This window comes from Rhinolophus sinicus, linkage group LG01 (assembly GCF_036562045.2).
Source record: "Rhinolophus sinicus isolate RSC01 linkage group LG01, ASM3656204v1, whole genome shotgun sequence".
Classification (NCBI taxonomy): Eukaryota; Metazoa; Chordata; class Mammalia; order Chiroptera; family Rhinolophidae; genus Rhinolophus; species Rhinolophus sinicus.
In genome coordinates this window covers 122,795,691-122,819,985 of record NC_133751.1, presented here as the reverse complement: position 1 = coordinate 122,819,985, position 24,295 = coordinate 122,795,691, and the positions used below count along the sequence as shown (strand labels likewise).

The 24,295-nt window shown below is 33.3% G+C and overlaps 1 protein-coding gene across 3 annotated transcripts in view; it reads left to right on the top strand.

Moving 5' to 3' along the window:
* Window positions 1-24,295, top strand: part of DPP10 (dipeptidyl peptidase like 10) — a 1,304,160-nt gene that overhangs the window by 845,958 nt on the left and 433,907 nt on the right. The window lies entirely within an intron of this gene.

The following is a 24,295-nucleotide window of genomic DNA, read 5'->3' as shown; positions in this document are numbered from 1 at the left end:
TGGGTTGAAGATGAAGGAGTGGAGTCTGAATGTCCCATATGTAGTTGATAGCCTACCTGTAGTGAAAATGCCAAGGGAGGATTTAAGGGACAAAGGTTTAGCTCAGACAAGAATGAGCTAAGCCTCATAGATTAAATGACCATATAGGCATGGATGCATTTCTGAGCTCTCTATTCTGTTCCATTCATCTATGTATCTGTTTTTATGCCAGAACCATGCTGTTTTGATTACTATAGGCTTTTAGTATGATTTGATGTCAGGTAGCGTGATACCTCCCCACTTTGTTCTTATTTCTCAAGATTGCTGTGGCTAATCTAATATGGTTCCATATAAATTTTAGGATTATAGGTTCTAGTTCTGTGAAAAGTGTCTTTGGTAATTTGGTAGGGATTGCGTTGAATCTGTATATTGCCTTAGGTAGTATGGACATTTCATCTATGACAAAGGAAGTAAGAATTTACACTGGGGTAAAGACAGTGTGTTTAATAAATGGTGCTGAGCAAACTGGACAGACACATGCAAAAAAATGAAGCTGGACCACATTCTTATGCCATATACAAGAACAAATTCAAAATGGATTAAAGACTTAAATGTAAGACATGAAACCATAAAACTCCTGGAAGAAAATATATGAAGTAAATTTGCAGACATTACCGTTAGTAATGTTTTGACTGATATATTCCCTCAGGCAAGGAAAGCAAAAGTAAAAAATGAACATGTGGGATTACATCAAACTAAAACGTTTTTTTCACAACAAAGGAAACCATGAATAAAACGAAAAGGCACCCTACTGAATGGGAGAAGATATTTGCCAATGAAACATATGATAAGGGGTTAATATCCAAAATTTATTTAAAAAAAACATTCAACTCAACATCAAAAAAAAAAAAAGAACTTAAATGAAAAATGGGCAGAGGACGTGAACAGACAGTTCTCTAAAACGGACATACAGATGGTCAAAAGACATTAAAAAATGGTCAATGGCACTAACCATTAGAGAAATGCAAACAAAAACCACAATGAGTTACCACCTCACCCTGGTCGGAATGGCTCTCATCAATAAATCAACGAACAACAAGTGTTGGCGAGAATGTGGAGAAAAGGGAGCCCTTGTGCACTGCTGGTGGGATTGCAGATTGGTGCAGCCGCTACGGAAAACAGTATGGAGGTACCTCAAAAAATTGAAAATGAAACTACCTTATGACTCAGCAATTCCATTCCTGGGGATCTATCCAAAGAAATCCAAAATGAAAAAGTAATTTGAAAAAAAATGTATATGTATATGCACCCCTATGTTTACTGCAGCACTATTTACAATAGCCAAGACATGGAAACAACCTAAATACCCATCAGTAGACAATTGGATAAAGAACTGTGGTACATTTGCACAATGGAGTATTACTCGGCCATAAAGAAAAATGAAATCTTGCCATTTGCAATGACATGAATGGACCTAGAGAATATTATGCTAAATGAAATAAGTCCGACAGAAAAAGACAAATGCTATATGATCTCACGTATATGTGTAATCTAAGGAACAGAATAAATGAACAACTCAGATACAGGAAACAATAGAAATAGACTCAGATATAGGAAAAAATAAAACTGATGGTTTTTAGATGGGAGGGGGGTGGGGATGGGGGAGAAGGTAAAGAGATTAGAAAGTACAAATTAGTAATCACAATATAGCCACCGGATATGAAATACACTTTGGAGAATATAATCAATGATGTTGTAAAAATTATGTAGGATGCCAGATGGACACTTGTCTTAATAGGGAGACCACTTCATGGATGGTGTAGATGCCTGACCACTGCACTGTACACCTGAACCTGAAGTTGAATAATACTGAATGTCAACTATAATTAAATATATACATATGTGTGTGTATATATGTGTGTGTGTGTGTGTGTGTACACACACACACACACATATATATTTAATGTATGTATATACACACACACGGGAGGTGGAGTACAACATAAGGAATATAGTCAATGGAATTGTAACATCTATATTCAATGTCAGAGGGATAGTACATTGGGGGGATTAGCACTTTGTGAGGGGTATAAATGTCTAGCTATTACATCTATTACATTGTTTTGTAACCTGAAACTAAAAAAAAAGAAAAATATGGATCTCCTATGGCACTGCTGGATTCCTTGACATGGGAAAGAAAGAAACACTTCCTTTAAAACTGAAATAAAAAAGAATGAGCTAAGTCTCTAAATGCCTCTTTCTCCTTTTCCCTGCAATTTATTTTTTCTTCCATTCTAAGATTCTCTCTAAAGATCCACTCCAAATTTCCCTTTCAGTGATCTTTGGACTATGTTCTTGAGATTAAAATGTTTCACATTAATATATAAATTTTCAGTAGGCCGAACTCTTCTTAGTGGAATTATTTCAGAACGTGGAAGTTTCACTACTCTTTAGTAGGTGCTAATATGGAAGGCAGAGAAAGGCTGCTCCCTTTTTAAAATTTTCCAAACTGTCTTCTAGCAACAATAAATTTTGCATGCTGCTATAACCCATCCAACTAACATCCTCAAAGACTGAACATCCATAGATGATTTAGAATTATTTAAAAAATAGTCATTTCTGGCATAAGATTGAAGACTGTTTTTCAATGTGTTTCTGTTCTGTTCTGTTCTGTATATGTTATGTAGTTCCTGCCTCGGCTTTGTTATTTAAGGAGCTGCTTAAAACATATTGAACTCATTTTCTTATGTAGGAAATATGATTAACAATAGCTCTCTTTCTGAGTCCTTTAGTCAACTAATTATGATGAGTAGTTATACAGGTGGCGATATCAATTGTTCCAATGTGGTACTTTTCATCTTTGTAGAAATATAGGCTTTGGAATGTATACATTCTCAAAAATATAGTTTGTAGTTGCTATTTAACATGTGAAGAGATTGAGAAAGAAATTAAGGAGGTCAGGAGGGAGGAAAAAGAAAGAAAAATAACTTTAAAAAGGAAAGAAAAAACTTGCCCGGTAAGAGCTGGTCGTTTTACCCAGTATGCTCTTTGGGAGCCCTCTCTTAACTGCCTTATTTATTCACTTGTGGTACAGTGTAATTGAGCAATGGGTTGGCTCTAAGTTGCTGCAGAATGCCACAAATTTTTGTTCTGGAAGATGAGTTTATGTTCACCTAGTGCTTCTATTACATATAAGAATTTTAGCCTAATTATGAAAAAAAATGAATGATTCAGTTTTACTGTTTTCTATTGTTGACTCACCCTGATGGAGGAAATTAGTGGTCTAATGCCTGTGTGTTTCTCTTAATGCTTTCTCCCATCCCGATTCTAGTATCTTTTCCTGGTGATTCACTTTCTCAAATTTTCTTTTATTCTCTGAGGCCATATTGACACTTTGGGGGTCCTGGAGAGTTTGGTATAACAAACTCTAGAGTTGGAGATTCACTAAATTAAATTTCCTCTACTCAACCCTTTCCCAGTTGCCCCAAAATAAAAACACAGTATAGTTGACCTCAATAGGTCATGCACTTATTCACTTATTAAAGCAAGGGCTTTTGGCAAGACACACACCTTGGTTTGAGCTTTAGCTCTAAAAGTTACTACTAGTCTAGGGAATTTGGCTAGTTTCTTACTTCACTGGTCTATATTATGGGTACAACATATAGTGCCAACTTTTCAGTGTTATTATAAGGGATAAATGTGATAATATACTTCAAGTATTTAGTATGGCGTCTGGCACTGCTGCTGCTGTTCCTCTTATATGGCTCTTATTCAGTACTTTCTGAGCACTAGACACAATGCCAAGCACTGTATTGCATGAGGGAGAATTCCAAGAAAAAGTATAAAGTCTGTCAGGAATATAGATCCTCTGTAATTTCGACGTTAAGTGATGACAGGTGGAATCTGGAGTCAGTCTTTCAGTGGTCTGTTTGTTCATTCATTCATTCCTTCATCAATCGATAAATATGGAGTTTTGATAACATTGTAGATGCTATACATAGTAGCTGGCTGATTTAAGTCTATTACCTCCAGTCCCCTTCCTTCTCAACCACACAAATACACAACAACCCAACATCCCCAAACCAAAGACTTGATCATATAAATGGAAGTGGCTATTATTATTTAGATTTGCAGTTTACTTAGTTCATCTCATATACCACATGTTCAAATGTCTTTGGCTTTCACTGTTAATTTTGGCAGGGATATCATGCTGGAGTGGAAAAGGTATTCATATAAGAAGCAGAGAAAAGTGTTTTCTGCACTCTCTGTAATCTCAGTGCCAATGAGGGCCTGGGAAATTATAAAATTGAAGAGTGGGTGGGTGTCATGACAATGGTGAGGAATTTGCTTGAGTTACGAACAAGCAAATACTAGCCTAGTTACATGACCTTTATGAAGGGCTCAAACTAAACATGTCAGAGTGAAATACAAGGCCAGACACCTAGCATTTTGTGGCTAAAAACCTGAGTCATAAACCTGGAATCACTCTTAGAAGTTATCTAGTCTTTCCTCCCTCATGAGACGGGGAAAAAGCAGAATTTATTTAACCTCCGGTTCTGGGGACTAGAATCCATTAAGACCATTAGTGTAGACTTTTGATTTAGCATGTGTGCCTGTGCTTGTCTGTGGTCAGACACTAATGGTCTAATTATACTAACCCTTCTTACTCGCAGGCTGGAGATACCTCAGCTATGCTAGAATAGATCCACAAGGAAAACTTCCAACTGGAAAGATAACAGACAAAACTCCCCTTCTCATCTTGCCTTTGTCCACCAATAGTTTCCAAGTCCCAGCTTTCTAGGCAAAACCAGACAGGCAGGTGGAAACTTTCAACCAAGAAGGGGAATCCATGTTAGCAAAGGGAACTTCTGGTTCTGGAATTATTCAGCAAGGGATGGATTTGCTTGCCCAACAAGATACTGGACCTTAAGGCAAAATCTGACTCTAGAACAATCCTTCCAATAAGGATGGGAGTCAGCAATTCTTATGCATTATAAAGTTATATAACTTTGAACACATCAGTTACCTCATTGGACTTCAAGTGTTTTGTTGAAGAAGAGGGCATCTGTGGTTTGCTAGACTGGGAAGTGATCTTTTAAAGTGTATTGCAGCTCTAGTATCAATTATCTAATATAAGAACAAGAACAACAACAATAATAATGGCTTATTTGATACCAAACATACCAATATTGAATCTGGTGAGCTTTCTCACTAAGCCTCTTCCATCTTGAAATTATATTTAGTGAGTTTTTTTGGGGGGTGGGGTGGAAGGTGGAGGAGGAAGCATACAAGAAGTTATATAGTCTAAGACATGATTTAGAAACTGTTTTGCTCAAAATAGTATCACATTTTATAGGTAAGTACTAAGGAATACAAGGCTATAACCAGAAAAACACATGTTCATTGCAATCTTGGTTTGATTGCAAATTTTATTACAGAAGTAATTTGGCACAGGTGTCTTAATTTCCTGCCTTGTGAAGAGAAGTCCTGATTATTTTTGAAAGTGGGTTAACCATTCAAGTATTTCCTTAATAAGTATATCTGAAAGTAACAAACTATTCACCTCAAATTTTCTAATTTTTTAGATGCATTGATCAAGCTCTCATTTTTTTGTTTGTATTGAATTTGTTTAAAGAAAAAAAAGAATACGTGAATTTATTTAAAGAATATGTAACTATAAGATAAATAATTACACTCTACAATTATATGAGTATACATTCATGCTTAAAATTTTGGAAACTGGTCTTATGTAGTTACATAAAGCATTTACTTTGCAGTCTCATATTTATGTTTAATATGTAGAAGGGAAATGAACATTGTCAGAAAACATTTCATGCAGAATACAGTTACCCATTTGGACCAGTTTTGAGAACAGAGGTGTATTTTTTTGAGTTACAAAGTATTCAGTAGAGGATATTGATCAAGCTCTTCAATCCAGTTGCCATATTGAAATAAACACCTGTGGACTATGTATATTCCACCAGTTCTTCATGAACAGTGGCCTGTTGCCCTTTGATTGATGTCTGTAATCAGTCAGTGTCAAAACAGGGTCATCGGGGTTAATTTACTGTCATCGCTGACTAAAGACAAAGTTGTAAAGCATTGAAAGTGTCTTGATCATTCAGTCTAGCTCTTGTTCCTTTAGGCAATTTCTCATATTTTTTTTTAGTACCCTTTAGCATCCTGGGTCTTTACAGAGCTATCAGAATGCAAAAGAAGCCAAGCATTTATGCATAAGCCATCAGCACTCCGCTGATCTTAGTTAAAAAAGAATTTAACAAATTGTCCAGTTCCACTATACAGATGAGTTTTTATTCAACTCATAAAAGTATCTCTAATAGTAAGAATTTTACACTAGGTTCTGATGTCAGATTGCGGAAGAATTTACACAGGTTGAGATTGCCACTGTGATGTTGATAGGTAAATCTTTATGTAAGATAAGGATTTGATCCATGAAGATATGCTCCAATAGTTTATTTGTGCCAAGATTTAGAACTAAGGAAGTGTAGGGAACTAGAGAAATATAGGCAACCCTATCTAGAAAAAGAAATAAAACAAAAACTAGATGTTAACATTTAAGAACACATGCCTTTTTCTGAGGAAATACATTTATTTTCAAAGAGTGTGCAAAATTATCTTATTTAATGCCTCCTACCACACTAATCTAAAGCAAGATTAGTTATTAGATTGTACAGCTAGAGTCAGGGAAATTTGGTTGACTTAGGTGTCTGATTTGTGGAAAAAGTATGGCAGATACAGTGATTCAACTGACCTTGATATCAGACTGACTTGAGTTCATGCCCTCTCCATGATATATGCCTGCAAATATGACTTTGAAGTAAATAATTATCTCTTCCCATTGTTTTAGACACCAGGCTTTTACACAAGGCTTTAAAGAGTTTAACCTATCCCTATTTAAAAAAGCAAACAAACAAAGAAAAAAACGGTAATTTTCCAGAAAGATTTGATATAATCAAGTACTTTATTGGACTGCTGGCAACTGATTTGTTATTTTTATACAAAAAACTCAAAATGATTTTATTCTGGTTACTATTATGTTATGCCAAAATAATAGTTCCTGGTTCTAGTTAGTTAAAATGTCATGTTATATTATGTTACAAGCAATTTCTCAGCCACTGTAATTTAAAAGGTGTCATTTAAGCATCTGAACCTGTGTTTTAAAATGTCAAAGCAACAATTAAACTGTCCTATTATCCTTTTATGAGGGAGAGATAACGTTTTACAGATTAAGAAATCTGTGTTACTCACTTGGCGATATCAACAGCAACAAAGAGGCAACTTGTTTATTTTATTTTGTAGAATTAAAAACGGAGGCATGTTGTATGGGTGGGCATAAACTAAATAGTTTCTGCTTGTTTTTCCAAGAATAGCACAGAAGAGTACATTTGAATATAATGTTACCCAGACATAATCAGGCTGCCAAAAATAAAACAATGGTAGATTATAACAGTTTACCCCAGATAACATGGAATGTTGTTACTTTTCTAATAGACTGATCTCTGATGTTGAATAAAAGGCAGTTTTTTCTGGCGTTAATAAACTAAGAGTAGTTATTTTTTGTCTTTGGTTTACAGTTCCATTTCAATAATTTGTCAGATTTGATTTCCTTACTTATTCTCATCTCTTCGTCTTCTCCAATCAGATAAATAATGGATTTGGGTTACATTACAATGTGTTCAGTTTTAAAAATCAGAAAATAATCTGCTTTAATAAGTAACATTCATTTATTAACTGCTTGTTACATGCCAGATGTTGTACTAAATGCTTTACATGTACTATTTTATTCATCCTCACACTATGGACATGGAATAGATACTAATAATTTATTCATACTCTACATTACTTGGTTAAGTCTTACAAGTTATTGTAAATTGCTGGTCACACAATTGGAACAGGGAGAAGCTGACTCACTGTCCCAGGCCATTTTGGCCCAGACATTTGTCTTATCTTTTGAAATATAGGTTAAGATATATGAGTGCACCAATGGAAAGTATGAGCAAGAAACATTACAAGAAAAAAAAAAAGGTGAAATGTGTTCCCCCTTATTCTGCCTCTTAATGTTTTTAATGATCAAATTGATTCTGTCTATCCCTTAAAGGGAATGCACAGCAGAGAAGAAATTAAGCTGGGATAGAAAAGGGATTAACAGGGAGGAAATGACAGAAGTGGGCAATTGAAAACTATGCCTATAAATTCTGTATGAATTTTTATTTCAGCTATCATGTTTTTTTGGGAAACCACAAATATCCATGATAAAAATGAGTGCACATTTTTCCCTAAACCATATTGCATAAAAAATATTTATATGTCACTGTACAACTTTAATTATTTTGCCATAGTTTAGCCTCTTGTTAATATAAATATTTATTTTAGAAATATGATCGCCTCGCCTTTAAAAATGGCAAGATAGCCTGTTCCTTGAGGAGCAAAATTTCCTTAAAAGGAGAAGTTACATGCAATTGCCCCACTTCCTGGGAGAGGAAAAAAAGTGTCTTTTAACATATATTTTATTGCCAGAGATTTTAACATCCCATTCTTTGGCTTTGAATGAACCCCATTACAGAGTTTGTTTATAAGGTGTAACAAGAGACGCTATCTGTAAAAAATAAATAAATAGATAGATAGATAGATAGATAGATAGATAGATAGATAGATAGATAGATACATAGATACATAGATAAATAAATAAATAAAAGGAAAGAAAGAAACATTAAACAATAAATAATACGCTGTTTTCTACTTTTGTTCTTGGAAAATTTCAGTGTTTGTTCAGTGTTCTAGTTGTTCTTCCACACTACTTTTCTTGGTCAAGATTGTTCAAGGGAGTGTAAAATTAAATTCAGTAAACTCTAGAAAAACTGGAATCTGTGAAACTAGATGTAGGAAATATCCTATGTAAATGGAAGACTGTGCTTTAAATTTGGGCATCACAATTAGGCTTTTGCATGGGATGTAGAAGCTCTTTAATCCGAGACTCACAGTTGACCTTGCTTTTTCTGGCGCATCACCTGTAATCATATAATATTAGGGGAACAAGGCCAAATGATTTACTTTTTTGTATGGCTTACAATTCAACATTCAGGAGTTCTAGTTACTCAAATTACCTTACTTTTCCCCGTTGAATTCATCATCTTTATTCTCTGAGTCAAAGAATGGTGCTGATAACAATTTTATTGAAATGAAATTCACACATCATAAAATTATCCATTTTAAAATGAACAATTCAGTGGCATTTAGGACATTCACTCTGTGTGCAGCCACAACCTCTGTGTAGTTTCAGATCATTTTCATCATCCCAAAAGGAAGCCAATTAAGCAGTTATTTCCAGCTCCTCACAATCACCGATCTCTTCTCAGTCTCTACAGATTTACCTATTCTGAGTATTTCATATAGATGGAATGAAATGATATGTGACGTTTGAAGTCTGACTTCTTTTACTTAGCATGGTATTTCAGAGGTTCATCAACATTGTCACACTTCAATAATTTTAGTAGTTTTAAGTGTAAAAGTCTTTACATCCTTGGTTAAATTTAGTCCTAAGTATTTTATTCTTTTAAATGCTATTGTAAATCGAATTGATTCCTAAGTACATTTTGTTTGTTTGTTTGTTTTACTACTCATTGCAATGTATGGAAGTACAAATTATTTTTGAGTTTGAGTGTGTACTTTTAACTTTGCTAAATTGCCTTAGTTGTACTAGGTTATTGTGGATTCTTTGGGCTTTTCTACATAGGGAGGATAATGCCATGTCTGAACAGAGATAATTTTATTTCTTCATTTCCAATTTGGCTGCCTTGTATTTTGTTTTCTTGACTAATTATTCTTGCTAGAATTTCCAGTAAAATATTGAATAGAAATGGTGAAAATAGGCATCACTGCCTTCTTCCTGATCGCAGAGGAAAGGTTTCAGTCTTTCATAATTGACTGTCATCTTAACTGTGGGTTTTTCATAAATATCCTTTATCATGTTGAGGACGTTTACTTTTAATCCTGATTTTTGAGTATTTTTATGAAAAAGAAAGAGTGATGGAGTTTATCACATGTATTTTATCATCAGTTGAGATGATTATGTGTTTTTGCCTCTTTTCTCTATTAATATATAGGTATGTTGGTTGATTTTCTTTTGTTCAGGTACCCTTACATTCTGGGGGTAAATTGTTCTTGTCAATGATGCATAATCTTTTTGATATGCTGAAAAAATTGATTTACTAATTTAAAAAAATATTCTGCCATTCTGTGTTAGTATTTCAACGAGGATTTTTGCATCTATATTCATATGGAAAATTGATAACTTTCCTTTTCTTCTATGCTCTTTGTCCTGACTGGGATCAGGATAATTCTAACCTTATATAATAAGTTAGGAAGTATTCCCTTCTCTTCTCATTTTTGGGAGAACTTGAGAAGGATTGGTGTTTATTCTTCTATAAATAGTAAAATTCACAAGTGAAACCATCTGCTCCTGGACTTTTTTTGTTGTTTTTGGGAAGTTTTTAATTACTGATGTAATTTACTTATTTTTTATAAATCTATTCAGATTTTCTATTTCTGTTAGAGTCAGTTTGGTAGTTTGTATGTTTCTACAAATGTGCCCATTTTATGTCAGTTATCTAATTTGTTTGCATATAGTTGGGCATAATATTCTCTTATAAATCACTGTATTTCTGTAACATTTTTAGTAATGTTCTTTGTTTCATATCTGACTGATTATTTGCATCCTCTTTCTTTTTTAACTTAACTTAATAAATATTTTTGTCAATTTTGTTGATCTTTCAAAGAACCACTTTTGGTTTTGTTGATTCTCTCTAATGTTTTTCAATTTTCTATTTTGTTTCTCATCACTCTAATCTTTTTTAACTTCTTTTTTGTAGATTTCAGTTTTTTTTAAACTTTTTTACATGTAAAGTTAGTTTATTGATTTGAGCTTATTATTTAGTTTTTAAAAAGATTTTATTAAACATATAGCTAGCATACAATATTATATGGGTTTCAGGGGTATGCCATCGTTGTACAATGCTTATATACCTAAACAAGTGATCACCATGGTAAATCCAGCAACTATCTGACACTGTACCAGGCTACCACAATGTTATTGATTATATTCCCTATGCTACATGTTACTGTTACATCCTCATAATTTATTAGTTTTATACCTGGAAATTTGTACCACTTATTGCTCTTCCTCTTCCCCCTCTCCTTTTTAATTTTTTAGTTACAGTTGACATTCAATATTATGTTAATTTCAGGTGTACAGTATAGTGGTAAGACATTTATATAATTTGAGAAGACTGCTCTTGTATCCACCTGGCATTGCACATAGTTATTACCATATCATTGACTACATTCCCTATGCTTTACTTTACATCCCCATGACTATTTTGTATTTACCAATTTGTACTTCTTTATCCCTTCACGTTTTTCACCCAGCCCCCCCAACCCCTCCCATTTATCAGCCCAATAAATCTAGTACCCATCTGACACCATACATAGTTATTACAATATAATATTCCTTGTGCTATAAACTATATCCCATGACTACTATGTAACAACCAACCTGTACTTCTAAATCCCTTCCCCTTTTTTCACCCACACTCCCAACGCCCTCCAATCTGGCAACCATCAAAATGTTCTCTATTATCTGTGAGTTTGTTTCTGATTTGTTTGTTTGTTTTGTTCTTTAGATTCCACATGTATGTGAAATCACATAGCATCTGTCTCACTGTCTGACACTCCACTCAGCACAGTACCCTCCAGGACCATCCATGCCATCACAGATGTCAAGAACCCATTCCCTTCCCTGGCTGAGCAATATTCCACTATATATACGTACTACCTCCTCTTTATCCATCCATCCGTAGACAGACACCCAGGCTGCCTCCACATCTTGGCTAGTGAAAAAATTTTTCCATCCCTTTACTTTCAGTCTGTGTGTGTCTTTCAAGTGAAGTGTCTCTTGTAGGCAGCATATGTAAGTGTCCATTCAGCCACCCTCTGTTTTTTGATTGGAGCATTTAATCCATTTACGTTGAAAGTAATTGTTGATAGATATGTAGTTATTGCCATTTTATTGTTTATAATTTTCATCTTTTTCTTTTTTTCTTTTTTCCATCTTAAAGAAGTTCCTCTCACATTCCTCGTAATACAAGTTTGGTGGTTATGAACACCTTTAGTTTTTTCTTGTCTGAGAAGCACTTTATTGGACCTTCAATTTTAAATGATAGCCTTGCTGGATGGAGTACCATCAATTGTAGCTCCTTGCTTTTCAGGATGTTGAATATTGTGTGTCAATACCTTCTGGCCTGCAAAGCTTCTGCTGAGAAATCAGCTGACAATCTTACAGAAACTCCTTTATAAGTTGCTAGTTGCCTTTCTCTTGCTTCTTTTGGGATTCTCTCTTTGTCTTGTAACTTTGCCATTTTAATTATAATGTATCTTGGCATGGGCCTGTTTTGGCTCAGCTTGTTTGGGACTCTGCACTTCCTGAACCTATATGTCTATTTGCATCTCCAAGTTAGGGAAGTTTTCAGTCATTATTTCTTCAAATAGGTTCTCAATCCCTTGCTTTCTCTCTTCTGCTTCTGGTACCCTTATGATATGGGCCTCAAAGCCACATACCTCAGTCTGCCTCCCATGGGCCTCAGATATCTCCTGAGTCACCCTCCCTCTGCAGGAGCCCAAGGTGAGTGCCTGTGAGCAAGTGGGTCTGTGTTTGGGCCCTTTAACAGGATGTCTGTGTTTCCTACAGCCTTCTGTCCCACCTGGATGGTAGGAATCCCCACTGTTTTTCACAGGAAGATGCTGTGGACGTTCCTCTTCCCAGCACCCATACTCTGTGCTGGGGAACCTCATGAGGGGCTGGGGCCCTTCGCTACTCCTGGGGGAACCTCCAATTTTCATCCACCACAAGGAGGTGTGGGACCAGCTGGTTTCACATGTCCACCCCTCCTACCAGTCTTGTTGTGCTGACTTCTTTATATCGCTTCTTTATAATTATACAATTTCTATACATCCAGACTTCAGATGTTTCTCCAGGTTGATTCTTCTATAATTTAGTTGTAATTTTAGTGTGTTCATGGAAGGAAACAGGCACAGTGTTTATATGCTCTGCCATCTTGATCTCCTCCACAACTTGAGTTTATTTATTTTTAATGCAGATGATTACAGCTGTAAGTCTGCATATCCCTTTGAATAATGCTTCTATTGTGTCACATAAGTTTTAGTATGCTGTATTCTTATTTTTATTTGTCCCAAAGTATTTCCTAATCTCCCTTGTGATTTCTTCCCTGAAATATTGCTTCTTAAGAGTCTGCTGTTTGGGAAGGGGGCTCTAGAAGAGGGTAAACGGGGCCTAATACATGGTGATGGAAAGAGAACTGACTCTGGGTGGTGAACACATAATGTGATATATAGATGATGTATTACAGAATTGTACACCTGAAATCTATGTCGCTTTACTAACAATTGTCACCCCAATAAATCTTAATTAAAAAAAAAGTGTGCTGTTTAATTTTCTCATCTAGGTAAATTTTTAAGTTTTCTGTCTGTTATTGATTTTTAGTTTAATTTCATTGCATTTGCAAAACCTAATTTCCCAAAGAGAATCTTTCCCCAGCTTTTTTCCTCAAGCTTTGGAAGCTCTATTTTATGCCTTAATAGTATATTTTTCCTCAGGTAGCTGTGGCTTGTTCATTTGCCTTATAATGTTTTTGAGGAACATCCACTGCTTTTCTGTGCTGAGTGATGTGAGTCAGGTGTAGCAAAGATAAGTGTGTGTGTGTGTGTGTCAGTCCTTCAGGTATCTCCCAGGGAGTTTAGAGAAGGCAAACTAAATTCTTTGAAAATGAGATCTACTCTGTTTCCTCCAGCACTCAGGGGTCAGGATGCCATACTGTAAATGTAAGCTGCTGACTTAAAGATCCCAACTGTGCCAGGGAGGGGATTGGAATAATAATAGCCAATGAAAGTGCCACAAAGGGTTCTTACTGTTTTTAACTTGCCTTTGTCTTGATTCAGTTTTTACTTAATTGTTGTAAACCTCTGACTGTTTTCTAGAATTTCGACAGTGTTTATTCTGAGAGTTTTACTTGCTATTTTGATGTTTCTGTGGGGAAATGGCTACTTGTGGCTTCCTACTGCTCCATGTTCACCAATATTACTAAGATAACCAATTTTACTGACATAATTTACATGTATATTAGCTTCTGTCTTTTGTGATCAACGTGAGTTATTTATTATATTTGAAGGCCTAGTGAATAATAGAGTTTATATTTTAACATCTACACAATTTCATGCAATTATTATACCATGCATGGTAGTTTGTACTGTTAGTACAAACTGCATTTTTACTAATTATTGACCAGTAACAAAATTATACAATTATTGATTCTGGCATTAAAACTTAGAGCATATCAGGTAAGTATTTTGTGCAAGTTTTTGATGATGAACTTGTAACATAATAGAGTATGATTATTAAATCTGATAATGTTAACAAATCCAAAAGAAAGTCTCCATGTTTAGAGATCTAGAATAATATTTACTATAAATTTAGCAGTTTGAAATGTAGGTGAAGTAAACAGTAAAATATACACAGTAGAGCTTAATGTGTTCTCAATAAGTTCTTAGAGAACCCAAAATGATTTGGGGGCACTTGAATTATACCTATCATTATGTACAGGATTAAAAATTAAAAAAACAAAATTCTGAGACTTTTTCTAAAGTGTTTATTAATTCTTTTAAAATGGCAATGACATATTATGTGTAAATGATATATATATATATATAATAGAATAAAATATATATAATAGAATAAAAATGTATTTTCCAAAACAAAAAGAAATTAGTGAGAAGACTGGCATAATTTTATAATTTTGTGCATCTGTTTATGTCTGGCTGAAGAAATCAGGATTCTCATATGTACTCTTATGTTAATTGTTTAACAATAGGTTGCTTTGAAGTATATGAAGGAATTCTGGCCTAGTAAAGAAATGTAGTTAGAAATGGAAGATGTATTTTAATAGCTTTTTCGCGTAATTGTAGATGTTCTTCCTTGATACTTCTTGAGAACTTGACAGGTGTTAGATTCTTAAGGTTCATTGCAATCTGGTATCTGAAACCATGTTAATAAAATATTGATACTCTGCTACAGTAAAATCCACTGGTCTTCTTTTACTTTGAAAGGATCTTTTACCGATGTATGATTGTTTAATATCAAACTTTGGTCATTTGGAAAGTCTTAGTTTACTGAGTTATACAGATGTTCCAAATGTTGGTGTAGTTTATTATACAAAAACAGCAAGAAAAACACAACTGACATCACTGACGATACCACTAGAAAAGTCTCACTAGAAAAGTATTGGGAAGTGTCAAATTCAAAGTGAAGCACACAAGGTTTCTAAAATTCAGGATTTTTTGCTCAAAGGTTTGAATTTATACTTTGTAGCAAATTCAGTCATGCTTGTTTATTTAAACATGAACGTTTCATTTCATTCATTTTGAATAAAAATATTTGCCAAATACTTAAATCAAAATAATCATAGTTTTTAATTCATTCCTTTCACTAAATATGATGTTCCATAAAAAAAGAAGCAACTGGTTATTTCAGTTTATAACTCAACCAACTGCCCACATTCTTTTCCTTGACAACCATCATGTTGGTATACAGCAGAAGTGTTTGTTCATTTTTTTTTTCATGCTTCAGATTTCACCACACAGATAGTAAAAAGATCTCAAGTATTGAGGTTTAATGCAATTAATGATATTTAGAACTATATCAAGGAAATTCTTAAGTGAAACTATATATTATTTTAATTGTACATGTATAGCAGTAAAGAATAGAGTGACAGTAGTTGACTACAAGATCCCTGGTGTTTTACCCACCATTGGTTATGTGCCAACAGTGAAAATTTCAACCCACTGTAAAAGGGTGGTATCATTTAAAATAATAGTATTACTAATAACATTTAGACTTCTAGGACCTCTGTTCACCAGTTTTCCATGAGCCACACTCTGCAAACCTCTGCTGTAAGTTATAGAGATATGATACAACAATTTGCTCATGGTAATGTGGTTGAAACAAACAGTGTATCTGAGGAAGCAACTTAAACATGGCTGTGTACGGGTTCAAAGGCTTAAGGCAGGGCCATAACATGTTGCGGTAAAAAGACAAACATTCCAGGATGTGTGTGTATGTGTGTGTGTGTTTGTATTATTGTATAATTTCCCTTTATTTCTCAAAATTGGAAATTCCTTTATGTAAGTACATTTCTCATATTAGACTTTCTACTCAAATTCAGGAGATGTTTATTTGAATAAAGTTCTCAGAAAGAGATTTGAGAATGATTACCATGTTTTCCCGAAAATAAGAATTAGCCGGACTATCAGCTCTAATGCGTCTTTTGGAGCAAAGATTAATATAAGATGTGGTCTTATTTTAATTTAATGTAATATAAGACTGGGTCTTATATAATATAGTATAGTATAACATTATAATATAATACAATATAGTATAATATAATACCAGGTCTTATATTAATTTTTGCTCCAAAAGATGCATTAGATCTGATTGTTCAGCTAGGTCTAATTTTTGGGGAAACATGATAGCATTTTGAATAACTGATTTGACTAATTAAGCCTATGAGTAAATCCTAAAGTTCTTGACTTAGTCAAGAGATGACAATGTTGAGGTAGAATTTAATTAACCTTTCAGAACCTGAAAGTGCATTCCTTATTTGATGAGCATTTAGAGTCTGTTGAAAGCAAGGGGAAGTAGTACAAACTCTAAGAGAAACTAGGAGAATCTTAGATATGCAAGCTACTTTATTATATTGTATCTATGTGTGTGTCTGTGTGCACATCAGTGTCTGTGCACACCAGTGTGTGTGCAGAGTACATGCAATAAAATTCTGTATGAATAATTTAGCACTAAAACAGAGCTGTTCTCTGTTCTAGGTGAAGGGTACTAACCATCTACCCCCCATCCTTATCACCCCCCTTCTTTGTCCTGAGAAGGCAAGAGAGAGTCCTTAGAACATAGTTGGCAATAGTGTAATTTACTCCAACTCTTTCTCTTTACAGATCAGAAATTGATGCCTAAATAGACTGAGTCATCTAGCTAAGATTGTAAAGAGTTGAACTAGGACTAGAATATGATCTCTCGGCTCTGATCACTTATTTCAGTATCATTGTTTGTTCCTGTCTGAGAATAGAGAATTGGAGAATACGTTCACAGCTTTGTGTTAGGAAGTTTAGAGATGATGAATGTATATTAGGAGTCAAATTTCTTGGAATCCGTATTTCAGTATTTTTGTATTTAATGTAAATATCCTAAATATTCTCTTCATGTGTGGTGAAAAAAATGGGAAGGGTGAGGAGGGGGAGAAAGAGACACATAAATTTATAATTACTTATTTGCTAGCTGTCCTCTTCATCTACTCAGTAGAGACACAGCTTTGGTCAGAATTAAGTAACTTCTGAATTTAGTTGAATTTTTAAAATGAATTTCTTTGTAATTAAAATATGGCTTTCTATAGGCAAGTCTCATGCTGGAAATACACTCAAGAAATAAAGAACATCCATTGGAAGATAATCTGATTTTGGAAATAAATTGAGTTAGAAAAGTATATATTATAGACTTTATAAGATATAGAGTTAGTCTGAATCAAAACTGGTTCTAGTTAGTAGAACTGATAAGGCCTCTTTGTTCCAGAAACTTAGCTATTGCCACAGTAAGATATTAGAGTAAGACTAGGCTGAAGAAAGAAATACAAAAAGGAAACACACAGCATGCCAAGAGGTGCAGAGGGAATTTTCTGGAACTATGAGACAGATGTTAAGCGAAGCACTAATTCCTTTTGTGCTTCTATTTGAGGGCATGAACTGTCGTTCGCAGCAATACTATGTAAGTGACAAGCTGCTTGAAGTTTATTTCATTGACAAGACATTTATAATTTATTGTTTGTGTGATTCATATTATTGGCCTTACAAATTCAATATGATCGAATGCCCTTCCTTCAAAAAGAGAGTAAATTTTTTCGTTATCTACAAGAAGCTACTTAATACTGTTCTTTTGTTAGGATAAAACTGAGATCATAATGGAGATATTTTGGCTGAAGGGAATGGCTGTGAAAGACATGAATATTACACAAGACCAAAAAATATTTTTTTTATGGTTCTGGAACTGTAAAATTTAACGTACTTTGTATTGACCTGTACATTATAATGTTTTAGTAATAATAATGACAATGACTGACATTAAGTGAACTGAGTACTTTGCCTAATTTTCATATATGTCCTCACTTATTAAAAAAAAAAAAAAAAAAAAAGTAGCTTGAACCAAGACATATCTTGCGACTTTTTTTTTCCTGTTTCAATAATATATACTTTTATTTCTCAAGTTTACATTACAAACTACATACTGTGTTTCCCCAAAAATAAGACCTAGCCGAACCATCAACTTCTAATGCGTCTTTTGGAGCAAAACTTAATATAAAACCCAGTATTATATTATTATATATTATAATATAATGTATTATACACAGTCTTATAATACAATAAGACCCAGTCTTATATTATTGTGTGTGTATATGTATACATTATATTGTATAAGACCCGGTCTTATTTTAATATAAGACCGGGTCTTATATTAAAGTATACCCAGTCTTATATTAATTTTTGCTCTAAAAGACACATTAGAGCTGATGATCTCGCTAGGTCTTATTTTCGGGGAAACAGTAATTTCTTAACTTGGAAATAGTAAACATTTCTTCATTTTCTAGGTGATAAATTAGGAAATGTTAAAAAAAAAGTTGGGATCTTATATCTGATTTCAAATGACATACATTTGACAATATTTAGGCTGCTGTGTAGTGTTTCAACATCCTAGTGAAAGAAAAGAATGGTAGAAAATAAGAGGGGAATTAATATTTCAACTGCTTAGTAGTAAAATAAAACTTTAAATTCTGTCTGTTGACTGGTTAGAGAATGTACAAACCATAAATATTTTGTAAAAATCTGAAATGACTGTTATGATTTGTATTCTGTATTTTCAACTAGTTGTATGAGAGGTGGAAGGCAGTTACTCTTTCAATGAACTTTAAACATTGAATAATGTTTAAAATAGAAATGCACAAGAAGACGAGCCTGTACCAACACTACCCACAGAAAATGAAAATAGCTATTAAGAATAAATCGAGGTTTAAACATAATAGAGGGAAATGGACATGGTGGTGCATTGGGTGTCCAGACAGAGAAGGGAATCACTCACATGCGCAGAAAAGGAAAATTTGTTCTTGTGAGAAGTTTTGAATAAACACCTTTCTTTTTCTTTCCCTATCTTTCCTTCTTTCTTTCTTTCTTTCTTTCTTTCTTTCTTTCTTTCTTTCTTTCTTTCTTTCTTTCTTTCTTTCTTTCTTTCTTCCTTCCTTCCTTCCTTCCTTCCTTCCTTCCTTCCTTCCTTCCTTCCTTCCTTTCCTATTTTAACAGGAAATTATTTCAAACAGGATTTAAGTTAAAATAAATATTTCCGAACCTCTGATGTCAAGAGTAAACTAGATAAAAAGTAACACAATTCATTTCAGTAAAGATAAATGAAGAATCGGAAGTCTTAGATTAGTTTTTCTTCAATTCAATACTGAAGAACTTTCTTTTTTTTTCTTTTAAGATTATGCAACCAACTTATTTCAAAAGGCCATTTAAAGGCAGGATGGAATTTTTTGGAAGACAGCACAGAAATACCAACAGCAGTCAATGGTCTTAAATGGCAGACTGGAGCAGAGAAAAACACATGGAATCAATTACTTAATTTTAGCTCTGTTACTACATTTGGGTATCCAAAGCTAAATGTTTCAGCTAATATTCTATACCTTGTAAATGTTCAGCAAATAATTACTTTGCTTCCAGTTCTTTAAATACTTGTCGTTATTGTTGTACTGTGCGTCTCATTCGATTTGTGTGCTGCTATTCATAATTGAAACCATAATTCTAGGGTCCTATTTGGTTAACAAAGAATTACCCTTTGAATAGCAACTATTAATATATATGAAGTTTTCAGACTTTCACACACACACACACACACACACACACACACATTAGAGAAGTATCTCATATCTAGTTACCTAATAACTAGAGATAACATGTTACCCAGTACCTTACTAGTGAGGAATAAGGTCTATGAGAGGTGAATATGTAAGACATATTTTGTTGATCTTAGGGAACAGTTACGGATTTCAGAATTTCCTTCTCTGAAGATTTCTAAGAAAGGAACTTACGTGAGGGATCATCTCTTCAAATTATTTGCAATCTAATGTCAGTTTTCTTCTGCGCTACCTGCTTGGTGTTCAGTGTGAGTTATTGGCATGAATGACTGATAGCCAAGATTCTTGTTTGAGAAGTGTAGCATTGGAGTTAAAATACAGAGACAATTATTAAGATGTATCAAATAGTAAGACTTCTCTAGGTGATTCTAACATAAACTAAGTTTCTGAGAAATCAGGTTGTAATGGGGGCTCTAGGTGCTTGCTGATAAGATGTGATAGGGAATGCTCCTGAAGTTCCCAATACTAAAGAGCGTGCACAGTGATCCCTGGGTAAATATGGAATTTTAGGCTGCCATGATTTAGATAGTTTTCTTGAGAAAACAGACAAAATCTCTGCTCTTTAGTGAATACTGTGACATTGCTCTATTTCAGAAAAGAGAAAGGCTGTGGCAAAGGTACGTTCATGGGTAAGTTGGAACAGAATTAAATGCTAGTCAGGTCTGGAGAGGATACATCCAGGAGTGTAATTTCCATTGGAAGATGAGTTCTCTGGCTAAAGGGAATAAAGCTATTCTTAAAATATCATTTATAATATTGTATATGGTGTTTCTGAAAAAACACCTAATTAACAGAGTATTAAAGAGAATGAGGAATAAGAAAATTTTGAGAGACATTATAGGCTTATTTGTCAAGGAGATGTAGGTTCCAATATCAATCCTGTCTCTTAACTAACCACGTGACCTTTGTCAGGATGTTTAACTTTGCTGAGCCTAAGGTTTTCCTGTGAAACGAAGATACTAATACCCAGTAGGGTTTGGGAGAGGGCATTTGGAAAAGAGAGGATTGATTACAAAGGATGAACATCCAAAAAGATTATGATGAGACTTGGAGATAAAGGGAGATAGGGGAAAGAAGCCAGCCTTGCAGGCTATTAAAAGCAAAGCTTAAATATTCATTATGTGTAGAAGGAAGAAGTCTTTATTCTAGGACTGAAAAATTCAAGAGAGGAGAGCTAAAGAAAAGAACAAAGAAAGAAAAGAGAAAAAAAGAAAAAGGAACAAAGTTTATAGTTCACTCTCAGTAATGAATGAAACCAAAGAAATTAATCCTTAAGTGACATATATTTGTCTCTGATAAACATTTAAAAGGCATATTTAATTACAATAATTTGAATTTCTTTGAGGGTTGATTTTAAAATAAGTTCTAAGGACAATTAGAGTAGAAGAAAAAATCCTTATTATAACATTATTAAACTATTCCAGGTAACAGAAAATAAATGAAAGTTTAAAAATATTTAATAAATATATTAAAATGTTAACTGATCAGTGTAATGCAAAGTGGACAAAACATGGACAATGTAATTTCATTCATCAACACAGACCTATATATTTAAACATTTAGCACATTAATCTAGCAGTATAAAAATAACCATATTTCACCATGATCAGTTGGATTTTGTTATATAAACACAGGATGGTGGGAAATAGGAAATTTCATTTATACAAATTTTATACAACACATTAGAGGGGAAAATACCATTATACAAAAGAATGTACAAGTATATATGGATGTGTATCAAGATATAGTGATAATTTCAAATAAAAATTCTCTGACACAGGAATAAACACAAATTACTAAAGCATGATAAAGATTCCTTTCTAAAAAAATATGAAAAATATCTTATTAAAGACGCTGCCATAATAGAAGGAGAAAACACTATCACTATTATTATTCAATATTATTTTCGACATTGAAGCTGATGAAATAGTTCACTAAAATGAAATACATGTTTTTCTACAAATGGTGCTGGGGCAATTGAGAACCAAATAGGCAATAAAATAAACTAAATATGAACTTATAATTAACCATCACACTATTTATAAAAAAATAAGTCAAAATGGATCAGGGACTTAAATGTAAAATATAATGCTTAACCCTTTTAGAAAAAATATAGGAAAAATAAATCTTCAGAACATTGGATTAGGTGAAGCATTCTTTGTCTTGTCAGCAAAGGCATGATTTATAAAAGGAAACATTGATAAACTGGACCTCCTCAATATTAAAAATGTTTTATTCTGCAAAAGTCTTTTAAGAGGATGAAAAGACAAGGTAGAGACTTGGAGGAAATTTTATTTTATTTTATTGTTTGAGCTTTCACATTTGAGTTTATTCTTGATTTAACTTTTAAAACACTACTATAATTGATTTTTTGAGGAAATTTTAAATTGACATACTCGTGTGTAATAAATTATTTGTATCTAGGATAAAGAAATCTCCAAACTCAGAAGTTAAACAAACAAAACAAAAATAATCCAATTAGAAAATGGGCAAATGACATGAAGAGACTTTTCACTGAAGAGAATATACATATCACAAATATGCACATTAAAATATGTTTGTTAACTATTAGGGAAATGGAAATTAAAACCATAATGGGATATCATTACACCAATATCAGAATAACTTAATTTTTAAAAACAACACCAAATTATGGCAAGAATGCAGAGAAACTGGACCACGTATACATTGCTGATGAGAATTTAAAATGGTAAAACTACTGTAGAAAAGCATATGACATTTTCTTATAAAACTAAACATGTGCTTACTTTATGACCCAGCAATTGCATACTTTGACATTCATCCCAAAGAAAGAAACATTTATATTCATACAAAAAGCTATAAAAAATGTCCATAGAAGCTTTATTAATAATAACCCAAAACTACAAAATTAACCCAGGTGCCCTTCAACAGATGAATTGTTCAATAAACTGTGTTACATTCATACCCTGGAATATTATTACTAAGCAATAACGAAGGAACAGAGTATTGATACACTCAACAACTTAGATCTCAAGGGGAATTACACTGAATGAAAAATGACAAACTCAAAAGTTTACGTACTGTATGAAATCACATACGTTGCATTTTGGAAATCACAAAATGATAGAGATGGAAAATAGATTAGTGGTTGTCAAGGGTTGCAGAGGGAGGCTATGAAAGGGAAAGGGCCTTGCAGGAGATCTTGGTGATGAAACTTTTCTGTATGTTGACTGTTGCTGGTCATATGTGATAGAAGTGAATAGAACTAAACACTCACACACACTATATGTAAAATTGGTGAAGTCTGAATAAAGTAGGTGGAGAATTTAATATCAATTTCTTTTTCTGATATGATTATGCAAGATATTACATGTTCTTGAGGAAAAGTCATGAAGGGTATAAAAGATTTAGGTCTCTCACAACTGCATGTGAATTTGCAATTAACTGACAATTTTTGTTTTTAGATGATATAATTGGATATGCAGGAAAATTAAAGATTTAATTACTATTGGAAGTTTTTAGAAAATCTGATATGGTGAATAATTTAATCGACTGCACATGTGTGTATACTTATAAATATTCTTATTCTAAATTATATATGTATGTGTATACATATATAACAAATAATATATAAAAGCTCAAGGAAAGAAAAACTTAAAGAATTACCAAAATATATTTTGAAAAATCATTTGAAAATAATATTGTTTGGTGTGGAGCGTTTGCCTCAAAAAGTGTTTTATTATATTTACGTCTGCCTAAAAGATACAGTAAAAGAAGTATGTGGAATTTACATAGAACAGAAAATATTTTGGAAGAGAAACGATGTATATATATATATATATATATATATATATATATATATATATATATATATATATATATATATATATATATATATACACACACAATACATGCAGTTAATTTTTCAATTTAGTAGATAAGGATCATTTATGTAATGGATTATGTTAGCATAATCTCTCCCACTGAAATAAAGTTAGACTCCCACCTTTCACCTTTATGTATATAAATTTCATTGGGTCAAATTAATAAATGTATTTCAAAGAGAGATGGTGAAATATAATTCTCTAAGAATTGAAGGGGTTGGATTATACAAAATGATGGTGCATTTTATATACTCTCTGGGAAATTAAAATTTTGGAATTTATCTATACCAAAATCTGCTCTTATTGAGATATATCATAGAATAAGTATATTTCAGAAATCCT